The sequence below is a fragment of the Rhinopithecus roxellana genome, chromosome 4, assembly GCF_007565055.1.
Source record: "Rhinopithecus roxellana isolate Shanxi Qingling chromosome 4, ASM756505v1, whole genome shotgun sequence".
NCBI lineage: Eukaryota > Metazoa > Chordata > Mammalia > Primates > Cercopithecidae > Rhinopithecus > Rhinopithecus roxellana.
Window position 1 is genome coordinate 127859253 of NC_044552.1, and position 17897 is coordinate 127877149.

The 17897-nt window shown below is 36.4% G+C and overlaps 1 non-coding gene and 1 pseudogene across 1 annotated transcript; one reads left to right on the forward strand and one right to left on the reverse strand.

Moving 5' to 3' along the window:
- LOC104658416 overlaps window positions 1-17897 on the forward strand; it is a 52683-nt pseudogene that overhangs the window by 11738 nt on the left and 23048 nt on the right.
- LOC115897211 lies at window positions 4689-4793 on the reverse strand. Its single transcript, XR_004057139.1, has one exon. It is a non-coding gene; the product is annotated as a small nucleolar RNA U13 (small nucleolar RNA).

The window sequence follows — 17897 nt, forward strand, 5'->3', positions numbered from 1 at the left end:
GTTACTCCCTTCTATCGCCAAATGAATTGACTTTCAGGGAATTTTAAGGGCCACTGCCTCTTCCCTCTTCCTTTAATTTTTTTCTTTTTGCCTTTTTGGGAGCTAGACATTAAAGTCTGGGACATTCAAAAGCAGCTGTATATGTGAGGAAAATTAGAAAGTGGTCACTGTTAAAGCAAACTAAATATGGCCTGAAAAGGACTCTGTACTTCTATACTTGAGTCCTTGTGGATGACCTGTAACCTAGCTTAATAGTCACACAAGATTGAAAACCTAATTTAAGAGTATGCACCTGTAACAATAACTGTCTTGGGCAATCCCAGCGGCCATAGTTCAACCACTCATAGACTGCTAAGTGTTCAAACCGTGTTCAAGTAAGGCAAACAGCAACCTGTAACCAATCCAGCTGTTTCTGTACCTCACTGCCAATTTCTGTAGGTCATTTCTCTTTTTTTGTCTATAAATCTTCTTCCACTACATGGCTGTGCTGGAGTCTCTGTTAATCTGCTGTGATTCTGGGAGCGGCCCAATTTGCAAAATATTCATTGCTCAATTAAACTCCTTTAAATGTAATTCAGCTGAAGTTTTTATTTTATCACCACACAAGCCCATGGGAAGGCACAGACTCAGAAAATACCTGAGAAGACCTTAAGTATATATCTCATTCTGATCCTTGACACAGAGATAGCTTAGAACACTCAAAAAATCAATAGACAATGAAATGTAACCACAAAACAGCAAACACAGGGAAAAGGAGGAGAATCTGACTTCTAGAGTTACCACTTTATTAGGTTCAAATATGCAAATTTTCAACAAAAAAAATTCACAGGACATTCAAAGAAATGGAAACTACAGCTCAAAGAAGAAAATAAATAAATCAACCAAAATTGTCCCTGAGTAACACAGATGGAAGATCCACTAGACAAAGTCTTTAAACAATTGCCTTAAATTTATTTTAAAAACTAAAGGAAGATGTAAAAAATAAAAATCAAGAAAATGATAAATGAACAAAATAGAAATATAAAGATATCGAACCCTAAAAAGAAACCAAAAATAAATTCTGGAGATGGTAAGTATTCTAACTGAAAGAAACAATTCCCTGGAGAGATTCAAAGGCAGTTTTGAACAGGCAAAAGAATTAGTGACGCTTGAAGATAAGACAATAGAAATTATTGAGTTTAAGGAACAGAAAGAAAAAAATATTGAAGAAAAGTGAACAGAGCCTAAGGGACCTATAGCATATCATCAAGCAGACCAACATACACACTGTGGAAGTTTTCGAAGGACAAGAGAGAAAAGAGTAGAGAGAATATTTGGAAAAATAATGGCTGAAAAACTTCTGACACTGGATGAAAGACATGAATATAAACATCCAAGAAACTCAAGAAAATCCAAATATGATGAACTCAAGGAGACCCACACTGAGATACATTATAATCAAACCTTTGATTGAACAAAGACAGACTCACTACATACAAGAGATTTTCAATAAGATCGTAAGCAGATTTCTCATTAGAAACTTTGGAGGCCAAAAGCCATTGGGCCAATATATTCCAAGTGCAAAACAAACAACCCCCCAAAAAAATTATTAACCAAAAATTCTATCTCTGGCCAAACTATCCTTCTAAAATGAGAAACTAAGACATATTCCCATATGGCTGGGCATAGTGATTCACACCTGTAATCCTGGCACTCTGGGAGCCTGAAGCAGGAGGATTGCTTAGACCAAGCATTCAAAACCAACATGGGAAACACGGTGAGACGTCATCCTTACAGAAAATAGTAATTAAAAAAGATTAGCTGGGCATGGTGTTGCATGCCTGTAGTCCTGGCTACTTGGGAGGCTGAAATGGGAGGATTTACTTGAGCCCAGGAGTTTGAGGCTACAGTGAGCTACAGTTGTGCCACTGCACTCCAGCCTGAGTGACAGACCAAGATCTTGCCTCAAAAAAAAAAAAAGATATTCCCAAATTAAAACCTGAGGGAATTCATTACCACTAGAGCTACCCCAAAAGAAATGCTCAAAGGAAGCCTGCAGCATGAAATGAAAGGACTCTGGACAGTAATTCAAAGACATATGAAAAAATAACCATCTCAGTAAAGGTAAATACCTGTGCAATCATAAAATCAACTATTATTGTAATAATGATTTACAGCTCCACTTTTTGTTTTCTACATGATTTAAGAGAAAAATACATTTAAAAAATTATTACTCAAAAACCTAATTATTATAACTTTGGTTGGTAACTTCACATTTCATTTTCTATATAATTTAAAAGACTAATGTATTTAAAAGAACTATGAGTTTATGTTTTGGGGTGCATAATATATAAAGATGTAATTTTATGACATCAGCTGCTGAAATAAGTGAGGATGAAGCTATAACAGAGTAAACTTTTTGTATAGTATTAAAGTTAAGCTGGTATAAATTTAAATTAGAGTGTTATTACTTCCAGATGTTAAATGTAATCCTCATGACAACCATAAAAAAAATAACTACAGAATATATACAAGGAAACGAGAAATAAATATAAACACTTCCCTACAAAAAATCAACTAAACACAAAAGATGATAATAATACAGGAACTGAGGTATAATAAAGTATAAGGCATATAGAAAACAAATAGCAAACTGACAGAAGTAAGTCTCTCCTTATCAGTAATTACTTTAAATAAATGTGGAGTAAATCTCTGCACCCAAGAATTACATATTGGCAGAATAGATTTAAAAATACATGATCCAACTAAATGCTGTCTACAATAGACTCGTTTTAGATTTAAAAATACAGATGGAAAGTGAAAAGATGGAATGATAGGCCAGGCATGGTGGCTCATGCTTGTAATCTCAGCACTTTGGGAGGCTGAGGCAGGTGGATCACCTGAAGTCAGGGGTTTGAGACCAACCGGCCAACATGGTGAAACCCTGTCTCTACTAAAAACATAAAAAATTAGCTGAGGTGGTGGGGCATACCTGTAATCTCAGCTACTCGGGAGGCTGAGGCAGGAGAATCACTTGAACCTGGGAGGTGGAGGTTGCAGTGAGCCAAGATTGCGCCATTGCACCCCAGCCTGGGCAACGAGCAAAACTCTGTCTCAAAAAAAAAAAAAAAAAAAAAAAAAAAAGGATGGAATGATAGAAAAAGCTATTCTGGCTGGGTGCAGTGGTTCACACCTATAATCCTAGCACTTTGGGAGGAGGTGGGCAGATTACCTGAGGTCAGGAGTTCAAGAGCAGCCTGGGCAACATGGCAAAACCCTGTCTCTACTAAAATACAAAAAAATTAGCCAGGGGTGGTGGTGTACGCCTGTAGTCCCAACTTCTCTGGAGACTGAGCCATGAGAATTGCTTGAACCTGGGAGGCAGAGGTTGCAATGAGCTGAGATTGCACCACAGCACTCCAGACTGGACAACAGAGAGACTCTATCTCTAAAAAAACCAAAAAACAAAAAACAAAACAAAACAAAAAAAGTGTGCTTATTAAAAAAAAAAAAAAAAGAAAGAAAGAAAAGAAAAAGAAAAAGCTATTCCATGCAAATAGTAACCAAAAGAGAGCAGCAGTGGCTATACCAATATCAGACAAAATGTACTTTAAATTCAAAAAATGAAAAAGACATAAAGAAGGACATTATAAATTAAAATGTTCAATACAGCAAGAAGATATAAAAACTATAAACATTCATGCATCTAATAACTGACCAGCTAAACATACGAGGCAAAATCTGACATAAATGAAGGGAGAAATATAGTTCTACAATAACAAAGATTTCAGTACTCCCCTCTCAATAATGAAGACACCAATCAGACAGAAGATAAGAAAGGAAATAGAAGACAACACAAACCAACTAGATCTAACAGACATATACAGAGTATTACCCAACATCAATAGCATACACATTCTTCTCAAGTACACGTGGAATATTTCCCAAGATATATCATATGGAGAGGTGAAGTCAGCTGCACTTTCTGGGTCCAATGGGCACTTGGAGAACTTTTCTTACAAGGGGTTTGTAAAACGCACCAATCAGTGCTTTGTAAAAATGTACCAATCAGCACTCTGTAGCTAGCTAGGGGTTTGTAAAATGCACCAATCAGTGCTCTGTAAAAACACACCAATCAGTGCTCTATAGCTAGAGGTTTGTAAAATGAACCAATCAGCACACTATAAAATGGACCAGTCAGTGCTCTGTAAAGTGGACCAATCAGCACTCGGTAAAGTGGGCCAATCAGCACTCGGTAAAGTGGACCAATCAGCACTCTGTAAAATGGACTAATCAGCCAGATATGGGCACGGACAAATAAGGGAATGAAAGTTGGGCACCCCAGTCAGCAGTGGCAACCTGCTGAGGTCCCCTGCCATGCTATGAAAGCTTTGTTCTTTTGCTCTTCACAGTAAATCTTGCTGCTGCTCACTCTGGGTCTGTGCCATCTTTAAGAGCTGTAACACTCACTGCGAAGGTCGGCAGCTCCATTCTTGAAGTCAGCTAGACCACAAACCCACTGGGAGGAACCAACTCCCGACACAATATGTTAAGTCACAAATTCTCGATAGATTGTAAAAGATAAATATTATGCAAATTGTCTTCTCTGACCACAACAGGATGAAATTAGAACTCAATAACACAAGTAAAACTAAAAACTTCACAAATTTGTGGAAACCGCACAGCACACTCCTTTTTCCTTTTTTTCATGTCAGACAAGTAATGTGCCTATGTTGTAACACCAGGTTTGAGGGAGGTGCATCTCATCCAATTGCATGAAACCCAATCATCAGGCTTGTGAACTACAAAAGGATCATACAGCACAATCTTCAACAACCAATGGGTCAAAGAAATCACAAAAGAAATTAGAAAATAATTAGAGACAAGTGAAAATGAAACTACATTATACCGAAACTTACGGTACACAGCAAAAGTGGTACTAAAGGAAAAAAACTATAGCTGTAAACACTTAATGTTAAAAAACAAAAAAGGTCGCAAATCAACTACCTCATTTTATACCTTAAGGAACTAGAAGAAGAACCAAACTCAAAACTGGCAGAAAGAAGGAAATAAAGATTAGAGCGAAGATAAAATAGAGAACAGAAAAATAATAGAGAAAAATCAATAAAACTAAAAGTTGATTCCTCAAGATCAGCAAAATTGATGAAATTTTAGCTAGATGAACTAAGAAAAAAGAGAAAAATTTAAATTAATAAAATCAAAAATGAAAGTGGAGATGATTCCATATAAATAAAAAAGAATTATAATTGGCTGGGTCAGGTGGCTTATGCCTGTAATCCTAGCACTTTGGGAGGCCAAGGCAGGCACGTCAGTTGAGGTCAGGAGTTTGAGACTAACCTGGCCAAAATGGTGAAACCCTGTCTCTACTAAAAACACAAAAATTAGCCAGGCATGACAGCCTATGCCTGCAATCCCAGCTATTCAGGAGGCTGAAACAGAATAATCGCTTGAAACCAGGAGGCAGAAATTGCAGTGAGCCAAGATCACACCACTGCACTCCAGCCTGGGCAACAGAGCAAGACTCCGTCTCAAAAAAAATAAAAAATTATAAGACAGTACTAAGAACAAGTGTATGCCAACAACTAGGTAGCCTATATAAAATGTAAAAAAATTCCAGAAACACAAAACCTGCAAAACTAAACCCTGAAGAAATAGAAAATATGAATAGACTTGTAATTGGCAAGAAGATTAAATCAAAGGTAAGAAGATTGAATCAATAATCAAAAAATATCCTGAAGAAAAGCCATGGACCTGATGGCTTCCTCAGTGAATTCTACCAAACATTTAAAGAACTAATACTAATCCTTCTCGAACTCTTCCAGAAAATTGAAGAAATATGATGGTAGAGCTAAATAAGCATTGACTATATAAAACAATACTAATAACAATGTCTAAGTGATAGATTTAACAAAAATAAGAAGGAAAGAAATGTAATACGGGAGAGGTTGATTCAAGTTAGGTTTCTAAGGTTCTTGTATATTTGGGATAAGAACAAACGTAGATAAACTTTAAATATTAAATATGCATATTTACATTTCTAGATTAATCATGACATGTGTAAATGCCAAACTAGTAGAGGAGGAACATAGAATGAGAAATTTTTGTACTTGTTCTCCATCCAAGTCGTCAACATCTTTCTCACCATGGTTATTACCCTACAGAGCAAAGGAGAAGCAGAATGTTGAGAGAGGAGAGGAATAGGTGAATGTGGATATTTCTTTTACGTTAATTTCCTGGTTTATATTTTGTTCAGTTAATAGTAGAATCTAGACTTTACAAAATGACATTTATATACTGTATCCAATTATTATAAACAATGATACATTTATTTCTGAAATAGTCATTAGGGATATATACTGTTTTACCTGACAGTTTCCAGTGCTAAAGAGAAAATGATTTAAAAAAAAAAAAAAACCTTCAACTTTTGAATAAATGAAAAGACTTTCTTTTAAACATTTACACTAGAAACAAGTAACTTACAAGAGTGAATGAAACATTTCCCAATGGTTGTCCACATGATGGTCCTTTTGTCATTGACTTTAATTTAAAAAGACTAGCAAATATACATGGATTAATCTATACAATAGAAACCTGGAAGATCACAGATTAAGAAGAAATTAAGTGAATGTGTGGGCATTTATAATATTTTTAAAAACCTGAAAAACAGATAAGGTGACAAGAATAAAAACAGGCAGCCGCATAATGTGTCAAATGTTCCATCTCTTTTTAATTATGGGCCTTTCATTTTCCCAACTATCTTAAAATAATAGTTAGTATATACATCATAAAGCATATTTTGAAGAAAAACATTGAGAGTTTTACAGGGAGAATAAAATGTACTTTACACGTATGGAATAGTTGATTTACTCTTAATATCCATACAAACTTATCAAGTTTCAGGCATTTGTTTTAAACAAGTACAGCTGAGTGAGTACCTGAAAATAAATATACTAAGCTCATGGACTAGAATTACACAATACATTTGCTACAGGCCACAGGAGGTAAATTGGTGATACCAAAAAACATGCATGAGGAAGCCCCATGAGCCCTTGTCTGTCTTGCTCATCATTTTGTAATAACTCCCTGCGATAATATGGGTAACAAAATGGGCACCTAATAAATATTTCTGAATGAAAATAAAATACATAGGAATTAACCAAGGAGATGAAAGACATGTACAAGAAAAACTATAAAATTTTGCTGAAAGAAATTAAAGACATAAAAAATAGAAACTCATCCTATGTTTATGGAGTAGAAGACAATATTTTTAGGATAGCAATACTACCCAAAGTGATCTACAGATTCAATACAATCCTATCAAAATCCTGATGATACTCTTTATAGAAATAGAAAAATTCATCCTAAAATTCATATGGAATATCAAAGTTCCCTGAATAGCCAGAACAGTCTTGAAAAAGGAACAAATCTAGAGGAGTCACAGTTCCTCACTTTAAAACTTACCACAAAGCTACAGTAATCAAAACAGTGTAGTACTGTCATAAACATAGAGAGAGACCAATGGAAGATATAGACCAATGGAATAGAACAGATAATTCAGAAATAAACCCTCATATATATGGTAAATGATTTTCGCAAGAGAGCTAAGATGATTCAATAAGGAAAAGAGTCTTTGCAACAACTGGTGCTGGGAAAACTGGATATCCACATGCAAAATAATGAAGTTGGACCCTTGTCTAACACCATATACAAAAATTTATTTAAATGGATCAAAGACCTACATTTAAAACCTTAAGAAACTGTAAAACTTAAGAAAAAACACATGGCAAACGCTTTATGACATTGGATTTGGCAGTGATTTCTTGGATATGATTTTAAGGACACAGGCTACAAACCAAAAAACAGACAAATTGAATTTTATGGAAAGGAAAAAAAATTGTGAATAATTAAGTGAGACAATGGATTTGTCAATTAACATGATTTAATCATTTCATACTGTATGCATATATCAAAATATGTTGCCTACCACAAATACATATATAACTTTTATTTGTCAATAATATATTAAGCTGGGTACAATTTTTTAATATATATTTTTAAAGACAATATCAGCAGAGTAAAAAGGCAACCTACAGAATAAAATATTTACAAATCATGTATCTGATAAGATATTAATATATAGAGAACTCCTAAAACTCAACAATGAAAAATGAACAATTTGATTTAAAAGTAGGCAAAGGACATGAGTAGACACTTCTCTAAAGAAGATATATAAATGGCCAATAAGTACATGAAAAGTGTTCAACATCACTAATCATTAAGGAAATACAAACGAAAACTTACATTGAGCTATCACCCCACACTTGTTAAGACGGATACTACAAAATTTTTTTTTTTTTTTGAGACAGAGTCTCGCACTGTCACCCGGGCTGCAGTGCAGTGGCATGATCTGGGCTCACTGCAACTTCCGCCTCCCAGGTTCAAGAGATTCTCCTACCTAAGACTCTCAAGTAGCTGGGATTACAGGCCCCGCCACCACACCCAGCTAATTTTTTTTTTTTTCGTATTTTTAGTAGAAACAGGGTTTCACTATGTTGGCCAGGCTGGTCTTGAATGACTGACCTCGTGATCCACTCACTTCGGCCTCTCAAAGTGCTGAGATTACAGGAAAACTTTTTTTAAAACATAGAAAATATGTTGACAAGAATGTGGAGACATTGAAACTCTTCTGCACTGTTGCTGGAATGGAAAATGTTATAGCCACTGTGGAAAACAGTATGGCAAGTCCTCAAAAATTAAAAATAGAATTACCATATGATCCAGAATTTCCAAATTCTTGGTATATACCCCAAAGAATTGAAAACAGAATCTTGAAGAGATATTTATACACCCATGTTATAATAACATTATTCACAATAGCTAAAACATAGAAGTAACTCAAGTGTTCACCAATGGGATGAATGGAAAAGCAAAATGTGGTACATGCCTGTAGTCACAACTCCTAGGGAAGCTGAGGTGGGAAGACTGCTTGAGGCCAGAAGTTCAAGGTCACCCTAGGCAACATAGTGAGAGACCACATCTCTAAAAATATTTAAAGAAAAATTTAAAAAGGAAATATTGATGTATGCTACGACATGGATGAACTTTGAACGTGTTATGATAGATGAAGTAAACCAGTCACAATAATACATATACCGTATGATTCCACTTACATGAACTAATTAGAGTAGGCAAAATCATAGAGACAGAAAGTAGAATAGCAGTTCCCAGGGGCTGGGAGAGGAGGCAATAGGTAATTGTTTCATGAGTATCGAGTTTCAGTTTTACAAGATGAGAAGAGTTATGGAGATGAACGGTGGTGATAGTTGCATAAGATTATGGATATACTTAACACCACTAAACTGTACACTTAAAAAGTGGTTAAGATGGTAAATTTTATGTTATATGTATTTTATCACAATAAAATAATTGGAAAACATTTCCCAGAAATAAACAAACTTGAGAAAAAGATAATCGATTAAACTGTGGCACACTCATAAAATTTAGGGTTAATGTTTGTAAAACACATATTTTGTAGCGGATACTGGGAATATTGATATACACAAAGTCTATGGAACAGGCATAGTCTGGTGGAGTGATAGCCATATCTGCAGATTATTACAATCTAATATAATAAATTATGATAGAGGCTCATACAAGATGCATTGAGAGCTGCATAGAGGTGCATACAAGATGCAATGAGAGCTGCATTAGTTAAGATTACGTGAGCAGCTATAATAGATAAATTCTGAAATCTGTGGTTTAATACAATAAAGGTTTATTTCCCACTCTCACAATGGTCCTATGCAGGAGTTACTGGTTGAGCAGCTCTCTTCTAAGGAGACTCAGGGGGCCTGGGCTCCTTTCTCTAACAGCTCTACCCTCTTCAACATGTGGTTCCACCTGAATGTGGAAAACAACAGGGAAAATCACAACTGGGAGGAATTTACCCTCCAAGCCTGAGAGTGTACACATTGTTTCCATTCACCTTTTGTGGCCATTTCAAACAACAAATGAGGCTGGGAAATGTTTTGCTCTGTGCCAGAAAGGAGAAGAAATGTGTTTGGTATTCTGCAGCACAGTCTGCACAAAAGTAGAGAAACAAAGGGAAATTTCACGGGGGCATAAATTCTTCTAGCTCTTGAAAGATAAGGCCCATTTTCCAGGTGAACAATGCATATCAGAGCATTTCAGGCAGAAGTAAGAGCGTGTGAAAAGACAAGGAAACACGGACAATGACAAAAGAACAGTCTGGAGTATCGCTGGGAGAGTTGGTTGTTTAGTATGGCTGGAGTGTAAAATTCAAGGGTGGTAGGTCGTGAAACTTGAAAACTAGCAACAGGATCATTTAGCTCAACTCCACAAAACTTACTGAATACTATGTTACATACATTTTAAGGGTTTGAAATGAGGGAAAACATCAATAAGAATAAGTGTCATTTCCAAGGAGCTTCCAGTTTAATGGAGATCACAAAAAAAGAGAATCTTGTTTTTAAGGAAAAAAAAAAAAAAACGGTGAAGACTCTCTCTATATATTTTTTAAAAAGAATCTGTAGGACTTTGTGTCTGATTGGATGGGAGGTGGCAGGAAAGATAAGAAGAATAGAGAGACGTACAAAATGACGTTCATAGCTATTTCAGAGACTGGGTAGCTAGGAGAGGGGATACAAGAGTAGAATTTTGAGGGTGGGTAGGATCAATTAGTGAACGAAATTAATTGTAAAAGATTTGACCTCCAAAAACTTATGGAACATTCACCTTAAGACCAGCAAGTCTTAAAATTCACATACATAGGTGTGATTAAAATTTGCTGAATCAATCTCAACTGGAGTCAGGCTCCATCAGTTGTTTCTGTGTCTTCATTCTATTTGTAGCATCTCATGTTTGAACTTCTTCCCAGGTGGGCAATAAAACATTTTCTAATTCTATAACTTTAAAAAGCAACCCTCCTTAAAACTTCGTTTAGTTGTCATTCCATTAAACAAAAGACTTAAAAATTAAAAAATATTTTAAAAAGACATCCTCACCTCCTCTGTTGTACATCTTTGCCCTATCACAAGAGTGAAACTGCTTTCATTGTATGTCATTATATTTTAACTAATGAAATTCATAGATTATTTTCACTAAGTCTATTAGATTTATCTGGGAATATGGCACTGATCATGCTTTGAGACTTAAAAAATTAACCAGGCACAGTGGTGAGCACCTATAGTCCCAGCTGCTAGCGAGACTGAAGCAGGAGTATTGCTTGAGCCCAGGAGATTGCAACTGCAGTGAGCTGTGATCCCACCACTGCACTCCAGCTGGTCAACAGGACAAAATTTCATCTCTAAAATTAAAAAATAATAATATAAATAAAAAGGTAACACTATCTCCTACTTTGACTTGGGTGAAATTGCTCTCTCCTACTGTTCTTACTGATTCTTCTCAGTTTCTTTGGATGGCTCTTCTCCCCATTTCCATAATTGGCCACCTGATCTTCTGTTTCCAAACGGCAATCTCACATCTCTGGCCTTAGCATGAACTTTGTCAAGGACTCTATTACCCTTAAGCAGACTCAGTGCTCAGATTCCTCCAGAGGGAAGCAAGTGACCCAAACAAATGGGGAATAGGTATGTACACATACTGAATGAAGAATTGGAATTCTGGCCAAAGTAGCTGCTCCTCAGTTCCCTTTGATATTTGTTGTGTCAAGCGAATTTATTCTTTAAAATTCAATTTTTTATTTTTATGTAATATGTTAAAGTAGCCCATTTATTAAGATCGATTTAAACTAAAGAGCTTCTGCACAGCAAAAGAAACTACCATCAGAGTGAACAGGCAACCTACAGAATGGGAGAAAATTTTTGCAATCTACTCATCTGACAAAGGGCTAATATCCAGAACCTACAAAGAACTCAAATAAATTTACAAGAAAAAAACAAACAACCCCATCAAAAAGTGGGCAAAGGATATGAATAGACATTTCTCAAAAGAAGACATTCATACAGCCAACAGACACATGAAAAAATGCTCATCATCACTGGCCATCAGAGAGATGCAAATCAAAACCACAACGAGATACCATCTCACACCAGTTAGAATGGCAATCATTAAAAAGTCAGGAAACAACAGGTGCTGGAGAGGATGTGGAGAAATAGGGACACTTTTACACTGTTGGTGGGATTGTAAACTAGTTCAACCATTATGGAAAACAGTATGGCGATTCCTCAAGGATCTAGAACTAGAAGTACCATACGACCCAGCCATCCCATTACTGGGTATATACCCAAAGGATTATAAATGATGCTGCTATACATGTATGTTCACTGTGGCACTATTCACAATAGCAAAGACTTGGAATCAACCCAAATGTCCATCTGTGACAGACTGGATTAAGAAAATGTGGCACATATACACCATGGAATACTATGCAGCCATAAAAAGGATGAGTTTGCGTCCTTTGTAGGGACATGGATGCAGCTGGAAACCATCATTCTTAGCAAACTATCACAAGAACAGAAAACCAAACACCGCATGTTCTCACTCATAGGTGGAAACTGAACAATGAGATCACTTGGACTCGGGAAGGGGAACATCACACACTGGGGCCTATCACGGGGAGGGGGGAGGGATTGCATTGGGAGTTATACCTGATGTAAATGATGAGTTGATGGGTGCTGATGAGTTGATGGGTGCAGCACACCAACATGGCACAAGTATACGTATGTAACAAACCTGCACGTTATGCACATGTACCCTAGAACTTAAAGTATATAAAAAAAAAAAGATCTATTTAGGAGGGAAAAAATTCACAATCCATTTTTGCATAATATCATGGATATATTTTATACTACATAACAAATCTCTGACATAAACAAATGATTCTTCAATTAATGTTTATTATCCTGACCTCTGTCATGACCTCTGTACAGAATCAGTGTTCCAGCTATAAACTGGATATATCCATTTTGTTACCACATAGGTACGTCAAATTCCACACACTCAGGCCGGGCGCGGTGGCTCATGCCTGTAATCCCAGCACTTTGGGAGGCCAAGGCACATGGATCACGAGGTTAGGAGATTGAGACTATCCTGGCCAACATGGTGAAACCCATCTCTACTGAAAATACAAAAATTGGCCGAGTGTGATGGTGTGCACCTCTAGTCCCAGCTACTCAGGAGGCTGAGGCAGGAGAATCGCTTGAACCCTGGAGACAGAGGTTGCAGTGAGCCAAGATTGCACCATTGCACTCCAGCCTGGTGACAGAGCAAGACTCCATCTCAAATTAAAAAAAAAAAAAAAAAATTCCACGCACTTAGCATTGAGATATGTGGAATCTGGCAAGTCCAGTTTCTAGTCTCTTCCTGAAATTTGTTTTAGGACATATTTGAAAAACATATTTCAAATCTTTCATATCCATCACTTTCATCTATATGTCAATAATAATATCTAAAGGTAATAATTAAGCTAAATTCAAATCTCCAAATGACAGATGCAATTAGATCATTTCAGTGTATTGAACCACCCATACATAAGAATAAATAGTAATAGTATATGTAGTAAGTAATATAGTAGGCAGTTATCTTCTATTACTATTACTATGTTAGGCATTGTATTAAAAGTTTTGCATGTGCCGGGTGCAGTAGCTCACACCTGTAATCCCTACACTTTGGGAGGCTGAGGCGGGTGGATCACCCGAGGTCAGGAGTTCCAGACTAGCCTAACAAACATAGTGAAACCCCATCTCTACTAAATACAAAACATTAGCTGGGCATGCTGGCGTATGCCTGTAATCCCAGCTACTTGGGACGCTGAAGCAGGAGAATCGCTCGAACCCGGGAGGCAGAGGTTGCAGTGAGCCGAGACTGCACCACTGCACTCCAGCCTGGGCAACAAGAGTGAAACTCCATCTCAAGAAAAAAAAAAAAAAGTTTTGCATGAATTAATGAAAGAATCCTCACAACAAGTACAGCAGAAAAATAATAATTATCCCCAATACATACATGAGCAAGTAAAGACTCACATAACTTCCTAGTTTGGTCTTAGTGATAAATGAATAAGTTCTGATGTTATTATTTGACTTCACATAACCAGGCATGCCTAAACCTAGGAAACCCCTGTAACTTTTACTTCAGGACACACCATTTTGTTTTTTTTAAATGAATTCAGATTGAAATTATGTCACTTCAAATTAAGAGAGGCCTAAGAAATACACCTTGGAAAAATAGGTACCTTTTACAGAGTACCTGAAGTAGCCTGACATGAGATATTGATAAACTTATGAATCAATCACAGGTTAGGAAACACCAAATGATCAATGCCCCCATGGAAACCATTCTAAGACACGTTGCTTATAGTGTGTTACAGATGAGGTAACCACCACCCTCCAGAATATCTTCCTATATAGAACTTTAGTTCCAAGGGATAAGGGAGACAGCAGTGGGTAAGGGGCAGGGAGAAAAAGTGGATAACCCTTGTTGATTACTTGAGAACAACTTAAATTCCTCCACCAACTTTTCTACCGGACACCGCCAACATACCCATTTTAATATGTCAGACACAAAAGGGCATGTACAAACAATTCACAAAAGAAAAAATAATTACATAACCTCTCTCGTAATGTAAATGCCAAATAAGACTAGTTGCCATTTTTCAGCTATAAAACTTGTAAAATCATGTAGCAATCCTAGTGCTGATCACAAAGTGTTGTCTAGCTTTCTTCCTTTTTGGTACATGGTGGATTTGCACTTCCAGGCAACTTGTAAGTGGGTGAAGCCAGATGACTTGTTATGACTAATGGGATTGTGAACTAAGTGATATTTTTTACTTCTGGAAAAGAACATTGAATAGCAGATGCAAAACCTTATACAGCTCTCCTGCGTGGGATTCCAGAGAAAGGATGATAGAGAACAGAGCACCCATCTAGCTTGCAAAAAAATATGTAGTTTGAGCAAGGTATACATCTAGGTTGTTTTAAGCCAATGAAGTTCTGAGGCTGCTTGATACTGTGGACGACCATAGCCTATCCTGACTGAAATTAAATATAAAAAGTGACAACAGCCTATTTTTAAATACGTTTTAATTTAAATAAGTTTTAATCCAAGGTGGATTAAAATGTACATACTTATGTCCCATTACTGACAGGATAAATTGGGGGAAACTTTGGAGTATACTTTTGCAGGATGTCCTAACAGATAATTTTTTTTTCTCCTGATAATATATCTCAATATAAAAAGGAAAAAGGAAAGAAGTATTAGCACTGATAACAAAAGTTCTGTTTTCAAGGAAGTTCAGAGACAAATTTATTTTAATAAATTTCCAGTATATTCTAAGTTAAGAGAACCCACTCTGAGATCAAGCCCTTGATTATGAATCCATTCTCCACATCTTTTTGGCTGTCATCTCACAATATTGGGACTCACAAAAAATGGGGCTCACAATATAACCAAAATTAATTGGACAGAATAAACACTTAATAAATATTAGCCACTAATAGTGTAAGACCTTATATTCTGTCCTCCCGCTTGTTCAAGGCTACATGCTCTGTCTTAATTCATATATTCGTTAACTGATACTTCATTTATTTATATTAGTACATCATTACAAATTTATTTTAATTCTATCCAGTCATTTAGGAAATAGAGCCGAATACTGCTGAAAGCATTGTTGAAAAACAATCTTTCCTCCATGTTCAACTTTGGGATAACATCAAAATATACTTTTACTACTAACAAAAATGACAAAAGGTATGTTACTAACAAAATACACTTTTATTACTAACAAAAGTAATTGGAGACTATGACTTAGACACTGGCAGCATGAACTTCTTAAGACTTCACCTCTGAAATGAACAAATTTTCCCCTTCCCTTCTGTCCGTAAGTACAGTGAGAAAGCGGCAGACCCACCACACTGTAGCAGGGTCCGTATCAAAGGGTAAACAGCATACAATACATCGCTTCTCCCAGCACACAGACTCAAGGAAAAGAGAGGAATGGGCTGCATTGATTATATCTAACTAATCCTAAATCCACCAATCGGGTAACTTTCTCCTTCTCCTAAGAGTAGGTGGATATGAGGGCTGGATCGAGACTAGGGATGTGACCCCAGTGTAAATCCTTCCAAAACTACTGTTGAATGCTGCCAGAAGTATCTCACTTAAACACCAAAATGGGTTTTGAGTTTCCTCAGCAGCTGTAGACCTGGATTTTTTATTACTGGATGCATGTGGTTTATCATTCATATTGATAATTCTAAAGAATTAAAAGAATCACACAAGATAATCAACATATGTTCCCATTAACTTGTTTCTTAATACATCCTGTTTCTTTTCAACCTAATGTAGGGCTCTCACCACTTTCAGTACTTAATCTCCCTCCCTCCCTCTCTCACTCCCTGTCTCCCTCCTTGGCCATTTGTTTTTTGAACATGCTGTTTAGATCTCTGGAGTGAGCACACGAAGTCAATGAGTGCTTTATGTTCAAAATCATTCATAGCTGTTCACATTCACTGCCCTAGATTAGATAATTCCTCCAAAACAATAACTAACCCTGGCTTGAATTTGATGTTCTGCCTGGTTCTCTTGAAATATGCTTCCATTTGTTTATGCCTATCTTTGAAGTTCCGATTTTCTCATTTTTTGAGCATTTTCATTCAGGACACAGGACTTTCTATGGTGACTCTTCACCAGCAATAGCTTTGTCACCTCTAAACCCATATAGCAATTCTTTGAAGAATTTATGATGCTCTTCCCCTCTCAAACCTATTCATATTTTCTGTAACCATTTGGTGTAGCTGCTTGATCATCAAGGCATGGTCCACTAGGTGCTCTTCATATATATATACACACACATACATACAGGAGAGAAGAGAAAGTAAATGGATCCCAAGACCCATTCCTGCCCAGAGGATGATATTTGTGACGTAGGACAACCCCAAATTTGCTTAAACTTTCAGTTGTCTCTACTCCTTCATCAAAGATCTAATCCAAATCAGCGTGGAATCCTCAATCACATATCATATTCTATTTTATGTAGAATTTGGAGATTTTTACATCTATCAATTTGAGCCTTAGGGCATTTCGTTAGTTAGCAGATGGTATGCAACATGATAGAAAGTGCATTAGATAAAAAGTAGAATTAACAATTATGAGAGCTTTGTGTCATGTTGTGCTTTTTATTTGATTGTGAGAGGCATTCATTATTTGTTCAAAAGACCCAAAGCCTTTAGATTTCAAGACTATTAGAAGAAACTCTGATTTACTAGTTTAAATTAAAATGTTTTTTGAAGGCAAATATAGTAAATCATCTTTATTTATTGAAATCAGGTGGTAGTTCATTATATTAGCATACGTATTTTTGAATGTTTGAAATATTTTATAATAAAAATAGGTTATTTTTTAAATTCCAAACTTGAACACAGTCAACCAACAAGATGTTAGGTATCAAGGAGATAATTATACCCTTTTCCCCTCCCTAGTTCAGAAACAATTGAGAAATCGATGCAGAAATCAGATGAAGATTACAGTGTCATCTTTATTACTTGTGAAAACAGCTTGGAAAATGTTGCGTTAGCTCTTTGGCCAAATGGCCCTGCCAACCCTGACTCCCAAAATTGACTCTCATATCCAGACCCAGGCACAGGGGCACTTGCAGAAGAAAAGCTCTTCCACATGAGAGAGAAGGGCCTAAGTGAACCCTCTCTGCAGGGAAACAGATCTGAAAATATGGGCACAGACTGCTAACATGAGTGGGAAGGGGCCGGAGAGAGGTTTCTGGGGTACTGGAAATGTTTTATTTCTTGATCTGGAGTGATTTCATGGGTTTATAAATATGTAGAAACCCATCTGTATACTTAAGATTTGTGTATTTTTGTGTATTTCCCCATATGTATTAACCTACTAGCATTGCAATAACAAAA